This window comes from Sceloporus occidentalis, unplaced genomic scaffold (genome assembly GCF_023333645.1).
Source record: "Sceloporus occidentalis isolate IW3139 unplaced genomic scaffold, rSceOcc1.0.p SCAF_4, whole genome shotgun sequence".
Classification (NCBI taxonomy): Eukaryota; Metazoa; Chordata; class Lepidosauria; order Squamata; family Phrynosomatidae; genus Sceloporus; species Sceloporus occidentalis.
The window spans coordinates 126,027,832-126,036,693 of NW_028316984.1; positions in this window are offsets into that span (position 1 = coordinate 126,027,832).

An 8,862-nucleotide genomic window follows, 5' to 3' on the forward strand; every position below is an offset into this window, starting at 1 on the left:
ACACTTTCCCATTGTCCTCTCCCCCAAAGTATACTTCTCCATGCCTCAGTCAACAGCTTCGATGACAGATGGCATCACTCCTCTCAATAAGTGTCTTGCAGCGGTAATGGACTGGATTAGGAAAAACAAGATCAAGTTGAATCCAGACAAAATGGAGGTACTTGCAGTAGGAGTCCCCAAACCAGGTATTGGGTTGCAACCTCCAGTCCTAGATGGGGTCATACTCTCCTCAAAGGACTGTGTTCACAGTCTGGGGGTGCTCTTAGATTCCAGGTAAATGTGGCGGTCAGGAGCACCTGTTATCAGCTTTGGCTGATACGCCAGCTGCGTCCTTTCCTCATGCCAAGTATTTACTACCACCCTGCCTATGTTATCTTTATTATAAATTGATTTTAAAACTCTTTGAATTGTAATATATTTAATTCTTTTTTAAGGGGGGGGGGATATTGTAATTTTAAGTATTATATTGCATGGGCGTTTTGGTATGAGCTGCTCTATTGTCTTGCTACAGAAGAATAGGATACAAATAAAAGTTTTATTTATTATTTTTTATTAAAGTATTCTATCCAGCTTATTCTGTCCTTCTTCAAAAGCCTCTAGCACTTGTTCTTTGAATTTCATATTGATTTGCAGGTAATTAAACCAATACTTTTTTAATTCATTATTTCCAGTTCTTTCCTTGATCTCATCTCTATATTCCCTTTGTCATATTTTTAAATCACATCTTTGTATCTTATCCAATGTGATCATGGATGGTAATATCAAGATTTGGGACCTTTCCCCTCTTGTTTGAAACCTTTTTCTATTGCAAAACAATCAAACAAACAAACTTAGACAACCCCACATAGAATCATAGAATCATAGAGACTGCACGGGCCATCCAGTCCAACCCCCTGCCATGCAGGAAATCCAAATCAAAGCATCCCCAGCAGATGGCCATTAGCCTCTGCTTAAAGACCTCCAAGGAAGGAGACTCCACTACACTCCGAGGAAGTGTGTTCCACTGTCGAACAGCCCTTACTGTCAGGAAGTTCTTCCTAATGTTGAGGTTGAATCTCTTTTCCTGTAGCTTGCATCCATTGTTCCGGGACCTGTTCTCTGGAGCAGCAGAAAACAAGCTTGCTCCCTCCTCAATATGACATCCTTTCAAATATTTCAACAGGGCTATGATATCACCAATCATTATGCTCTAAAGACGTTCCAGACTCCACCACAAACTTTTAATGTTTTTTTTTTAAAAATGGGGGGGGGGATGCATGGTGAATACTGATTGCCATCATTCTTCTTAATACTCACAAAATCTGTTTTCCATTTGACTGCAATAGATACTAATCTCCCCTCCTTAGTTTCTATAAGATCCCAGCTTAATCTGGAAAATCACTTTCAGCAAGGTGGTATGCCAGCAAGTTTCTAATGAGGCACTATCCATACTATCCACAAAGTGGTATCCAGTATGGAGCTAAGACTCAAAAGGGAAATGTACAAGAAATGGAAAGGGGAGGGGGGAGAGATAGCCAAAGGAATCAAAGAAATAGGCTATTTATGAAGTGAAAAGGTCAGACAAGCTAAAGCACAGAACAAGCTCAGGCTTGCTAGAGATGGTGAAAACAATCAAAAAGATTTTTTGGTTATGTCCATAGCAAAAATAAAAACAAGGAAATGGTAAGGCCTCTGCATGTAGAAGGAAAAGAAATAACAATAAAAGGCACAACTACTTAACAACTTCTTTGCCTTTTGAAAAGACAAAGAATGCTCAAGCTGGAGAAAATGGAGCAGATGATGCAGTAAGGGAAATATAAGAATACCTGGCCAGTATAAATGAATACAAATCTCCAAGACCAAATGAACTTCATCCAAGAGTATTAAAAGAACTGGCAAAAGTATTCTTAGAACCACTGGCAATAATCTTTGAGAATTCCTGGAGAATAAGAGAGGTTCCAGCAGAATGGAAGAAGGCACATGTTATCTCCAACTTCATAAAAGGAAAACCAGAAAACCCACTCCTTTTTCAGTCAACTTCAAGGCAGTTTGGGGCTACAGCATATGGTTCCCATGGCTCCAATCTGGCTTTGGAAGGGGCAGCTTCAAGCTGCCCCTTCAGGGACATCTACTTCAGCCCAGAGTTGCAAACATCATAGATGAGGGTAGATAGATGTAGTGTATCTGTGGTTTATACTGGATGTAGTGTATACTGGATTTCAGTATGGCCTTTGACAAGGTCCCACATAATATCATTGAAATAAAGTCTAGTAAAATGTGGGCTATATAAGGCAACTCTTTGAGTGGATTTTTAGTTGGTTGACTGAATAAACCTTAAGGGTACTCAATAATGGCTCCTCCTCTTCTTGGAAAGAAATGGCTAGTGGGCTACCACAGGGTTCTGTCTAGGCCTAGAGCTATTTAACATCTTTATCAATTATTTGAATGATGGAATAGAGGGCATGCTTACCAAATTTACAGGTGACACTAAATAAAGAGGGGAAGGGACAGAGGATAGGATCAAAATTCAAAATGACATTAACAGGTTAGAAAGCTTTGATAAAATTAATAAAATGAATTTCATCAAGGAGAAATATAGGAAACTACACTTGGGCAGTGAAAATGAAATGCACAGATAGGACCACAGGCTGATCATGAGTCAGTAATGTGATGCAGCTACTAAGAAAACCAATTTTAGGCAATCAATAGGAGTATAGTGTCTCAAATGAGGGAAGTAATACTGCTACTCTATTTTGCTTTGGTCAGTCCTCACCTGGAATATTGTGTACTGTTCTGGTCAGCACAATAGAAGAAAGGTGTTGAAAGGCTGGAGCATATCCACTGGAGGGCAACCAAAATGCTGAAAGTCCTGGAAACCATGCCCGATGAGAAATGATGTAGGGAGCTGAGTATGTTTAGCCTGGAAAAGAGAAGCACATGACAGCCATGTTTCAATATTTGAAGGGACATGATATTGAAGATCGAGCAAACTTGTTTTCTGCTGCTACAAATACTAGGCCATGGAAAAATGGATTCAAGCTATAGGAAAAGAGATCCCATCTAAAGTTTAGGAAGAACTTCCTAACAGTAAAAGGTGTTCAACAGTGGAACAAGATGCCTCAGAGAATGGTGGAGTCTCATTCTGCAGAGGTTTGTAAACAGAGGCTAGATGGCCATCTGACAGGGGTGCTTTGTTTGTGTCTTCTTGCATGGCAGGGGGTTGGACTGGATGACCCTTGGTTTCTCTTCCATCTCTAGGATTCTAGGATTCTGTGTAATCGGAGTACTCTCTGCCTCTTGATTAAGTTTAAGTGGTAAATGAAATTCTAAATAGAGCTGTAAGAAATCGAGCTAAAACAGAGACGTGCTGCAAAGCAACAAACATCAGAAACAAAAGTGTCCTGGATAGTTTGAAGAGAAAAGTAGGCAAAGCACTGCTTCTAGAAGGAGATAAACTAAAGGGACCAAATAAAGGTGAAGGTGAGGAAACTCATTAGGAGAGAGTGGCTGGAAGCATGACAGGAAATGTAAGATGCAGCAAAGCTATGTAAGGCCTTAGAGGCAAAATACAAGCCTTTAGATGAAGAAGATAATTGCAGCAAAAAATAGCAGAAAAGAGGTATCCTTGGTGATAGACTCTTGACAACATTTTAGATGTATGTCAGTGGCATGAGCTAAGTGAACCCAATGCTATGTTGCACTTGTATATCAAACAGGATATACAAATAGTTGATGGCTGACTATATACACTGAATATCATAGGAATGTGTGTACTTTGAGATCTACAGCAATTTCTCACCAAACTGACAGACCAGAGACATCTTAGCAGTCTGTAGAGTAAATTCAATCTTGAGTGGGAAAGCCAATTTTCATCTTTTACTTTGACTTTCTGTCTTTGCTTTTTAAAAGTAAGACAATAACACTTTTCCCCATTTCTCTCCCACCCTTTCCTCCCAGCATTTGACACCAGGCCATTTTTCACATTGCTGTGTGTAAAATGTGATGAAATTGTAAAACAAACTCTTGTTCTTACTAGTCAAAATGAAAACCCAAAGCAGGCAAAGCTTTTTTCCTCATTGAGGGATTAAAAATGCAACCAACCTCTGGTGAATATGGATTTATATCCTTATGCCATACTTTTGAGTCCACTAAATTAAATAACCTAGTCTATGAGTACAACCTTGTATAGTATATAATCGATACAAGGTATACAATGTATTCAGTGTATCATTGCTGCTATGTGCTGTCTGGGTAGCTGCAACTTATGGAGATCCTATGAATGAGAGACATCCATGGAACCTTGTTATGGACAGCCCTATTCAGGTCTTGAAAACTCAGGACTCTTTCTTCCCTCACTGAGTCAATCCACCAATAATGTGATCTTCCTCTTTTCTTATTGCCTTCCACTTGGAAAAGATGATGATGCTTGATAAAGCATAAACATCACAAATTTAGCGTGCATATTTTATGTTAGATGTGTAACAAATGTGTAATGCATATTACTGTTTTTACTATAACACCTAAGATTTCATTGTTGGCATGATATGTGGGATTGGAGATTCTGGAACTTGTAGTCCAAAAGTAATTTTTACAAGCTCTGGTACAGCTGTAATGCTACAGCAGAGATTGGGGGATGAAGGCACATCATACAGTTTCTACGACAACTGAAAATTCAGGATATATTTATTTAACTTTGAGGAAGATATCATACACAGTATGTATGAACATAAGAAATACTCTACTGGATCTAGCCACGATTGACTCCAGAGTCCTGTTTTCAAAAGTGGCCAATTAGATACCTCAGGAAAACTCACCACTAGTTTGGGCAGCAGTAGTCTTCCATCGTTCATGGGACTGAGAAGCACACCACTTTGGAACTTTCTAAGCTATGCCTAAGCATCAAGAGTACATTCTGCATTTTTTATTTCTTTAATTCCAACTTAAAGGCAATATAAATCTGTGCCCACAGGTCTCCAGGATGCATATGAAATAATGCCATGCAAAAGTAACTGTGACACTATAGAACTACTAACATATGAATGCATTTCTAAATTATACACACCCACACACCCACCCACACTGATTTTTTAGCACATCCATATAATATATGCAGCTTTAACACATTTTTTTGTGTACTGAAATACAAAGCTTTAATTTAAACCCCCTAACAATGGCAAAGTGAACCCAATCCTCACAAGTCAGAAATGGTATGCCTTTTCTCCCCCCTCCCCATATGCTAATAGTGGTGGTCAATGAGCCAATTCTAAACAAGTTCTGAAGCCATAGATTGCAGGTCTAGAAGAACTGCCAGCAACTTCCTATTTCTGGCCAAAATCATATCACTTTGGAAACAGAATGGGAATAGGATGGCAAGGCATACAAGCAGCAGCATCACTGAGGTGTGTGGGAGGTGTGGGCCACATTGGATGGCACTCATGCACAGTGCTCCATCTGCATGTGCTGCCCCATGCCCTGCACACTCACTGCTCTGGCCAGTAGGGGCTGTCGGTTTGCATGTGCATAGGGACTCTGGTCCATGTGCATGCAGGGGGCTCTGGTTTGCATGGTTTGCTCTGCACACATGCATGTTGCTCTGCCCCACATGTGCATACTCTAGAAAACCCCACTGGAAGTCCTGCCACAGAAGTCTCACTTCTTGCATCGGTGCGGAAACACCACTGCATACAAGGAGCTGTCTTTGCCAGTTCCTTCCTTTGAAATATAACTTATAGCACCTGGTCTTCAATGGCAGTGTTCCATTAAAGTATTAACCAGGGCTGAACCTGTTTTGCTTCCAAGACCTGATGAGATATGGTGCCTTTACAGAACTATTTTTAATCCTTGGTAAAACTGTGAAAGATCTGAACAATTGTTTTCCCCAAATATTTCTTAACTATACACAAAGTCTGTAAGAGTAATTATAAATTGCTAAACTAGAGGTTTGTTCACATATAGGCAATCCATTAATTACAGTTGTACTACTGCTACTGGAATATATATAATTAAATGTAATTGCAGGATGTTTCCATCACAGAAGCCACTTCATTGTAGATCTGGATTAAATTAAAGCCTCCGAATCTCTAGATAAATATTTCAGCTGACAACTATCTTTCACAAATTTCAATTCTAACTGGGCTCATTTTATTTTTTATTTACCCCATTCCTCAGTTTGTCATTGGCGTGTGGATATGTTACAAAATTTGTATGGAAAATTGTATGGAAAAGAGTTTAGGAAGTATTTTTATTATTAATTGTTAAAATATGCTGTATTGTATTGATGTCTGTGGTACAGTTGTATGCTTGTTATACAGTGGACCCTTGTTATCTGCTGGGGTTTGGTTCCAAGATCCCCCGTGGATAACAAAATCAGTGGCTGCTCAAGTCCCATTAAATATGACATAACAAAATGGTGTCCCTTGTAAAAAATGGAATATCAAGGTTAGAAATTTGAAATTTTTACTTCTTTTGAACATTTTCAAACCATGCATGCTTGAATCCATGTATAAGAAATTTGTGTTTAAGAAGGGCCGGCTGTATGATGTCTTTTGTATCCTTTGTTTGTCTGATTATATGTTTGTTAGAATGTTGTTAGTCTGAATAATAATAATAATAATAATAATAATAATAACAACAACATTTGTATGGAAAATTAATGTCATGTTCTCCAGGAAGTTTATTACCTGTTTATTGCCAGGATAAGTCCTCTTTAACAATGATGTCATGTGAAAATCATCATCGTGATTGCATGATTTTTACAGGCAAATGTCTGTTTAAACCCCTGCTTTTTCCTATTTTTCTATGTATGATAAAGTCCTATGTCCCAAACCAAGTATCACTAGGGCATTTTAGTGGGAAAATGGCAGCCACCAGAAACCAAGTGGAATGGAAAATATTCAGAAAAATATTTGCAAAGTGCCTTCCTATTTCTAGTTGAATCCTGGGAATATAAAAAAACACACAATGGAATATTGTCACATACAAAAAAAGGGTTTTGAGAAAATTTGGCTGAGCTCAAGTGAAAACCACATTGAGTTAGCAGAGAGAACAGAGAGATGAGACCAATTTAGTTCCTGCTGGCAGACCTCACAGAGGAAGAAAGCATCTTGCAGAGGCAGCTGTTAGTTTTTACTCTAAAACATGTGATTTGTGGTCTTGCCAATGACACACGTGAGGTACGATTGCCACCTTTTTTAATGGACATGGAGTCAACGCCTTGGATTATTTCATAAGCAACAAACATACTAAATGATATAAAAATCGCAGTGAAAAGATCCTGACAAGCCAACATGCTGCAGTGTGATGCTATTTACATTGCAAGCAACATTGATTTTGTGTGGTGTGTAATTAAAATGCATGCTCAGTTATGGTGCAGTAGTACTACTCTAATCAGGAGAAGGCATTATGGAAATAAACAGTTAAAAGGGAAAAAAAAATCTGTACTCTCTCCTAAATCTGTTTTCTAGCATTTCAGAAGATGTAAAGTGAAAGACAGAAAGATAGAGATAGAGTATGAGAGAGAGAGAAAGAGAGAGAGAGATTATAGTTATTTTTGTCACTGTGGGAATCTAGATGTGCTTGGGCTAAATGGAAGCTGTCAGGTTTTGCAGATTCTGAACCTTAAGTATTTTTTTACATTCCTGCCGTCAAGATATTTTGTTCCCTCCAGACATCAATGTATTCCACTGAGCTCTGTGTTTTGCTTGCCAGTGCCCACTGCAGGGATTTGTAGTGTGGGCAATCAGGATTCTCTGCGTCATATCTTCACTTCCTTGAAAACTCTGATCGGGGTGCAATGAAATGAAACACCACGGTGGTTCAGAGGGATCCTACTAACAGCAGGAATGTTGAGAAATGATGCACACACACAAGCAGTGGGAGATGTTTATTCCATCCTGAGTAAGTAATGAAATCAAGCCATCTCCTGTCAGCAGGGCAAGAAAGTCAAAGTCATGGTTAGTCATTTAAAGACTTGTGTGTGGGGAATGAAGGAAAAAGAATAAATCACTGCACCTCCATAGCCATTCCCTTTTCACACAAACAAGCAGATATCTCCTATTCATATTTCTGAAATTGTTTGCAGCAAGTTTCACATTAATTGCCTGTATAAAAATATTTTTAGAAAAATGTGCCATAATATGGCATATTCAAAGAAATGCTTAGATTAATGCTGCCAGCATATAAACTGCACCTCTTGCTGCATTCTTTAGTCTCTGCTGAAAGGATAAATTGCATGGGGGCATGTCTGTTTGTTCACAGAACTATTGCAGAGAATTGCTGTTGCTGTTGGGTCTTAAAATAATTTGTGACTTATGGTGACCCTAGGATGACCTATCACTTTCTCTAGTTATTTATTTTGCCAGATTTGTTCAGAGGGAATTTGCCATTGCTTTCCTCTGATGTTGAGAGAGAGTGACTTGCCCATGGTTGAGCAGGGATTTGAACCCTGGTCTCCAGAATCATAGTCCAACACACAAACCACTACACCACACTATTGCTGCCCACTTTAAATGTGAAGTAAATTGTAACATCATTAATACTGAGCACCTTGATACAAGTAACAGATAGCAAATGGGAATTAGGTGATAAAACTGCAAACCTAGAATAAGAGCAGTGTGCTGGGTTTACTGCAAAAACAATTATTCTTTATTATATCAAACAGAACAGTCAGTGTTCAATACAAGCTATTTTCCAATAGAAAAGAGGGGAAAGACAATGTGAGTGTCAAAGCTCTATTCCTGACCAATATAATGGGGAGTATAGAGGGATGCAGCTAAATTTAAATATTACAGGCTAAGGTACACATGAATTAACTCAACCTGTGATGAGACGAGTGCAGGTAAACTGAATTTCTCAAGATTAGAGCAGCAGAAGGCACGGAAAGCA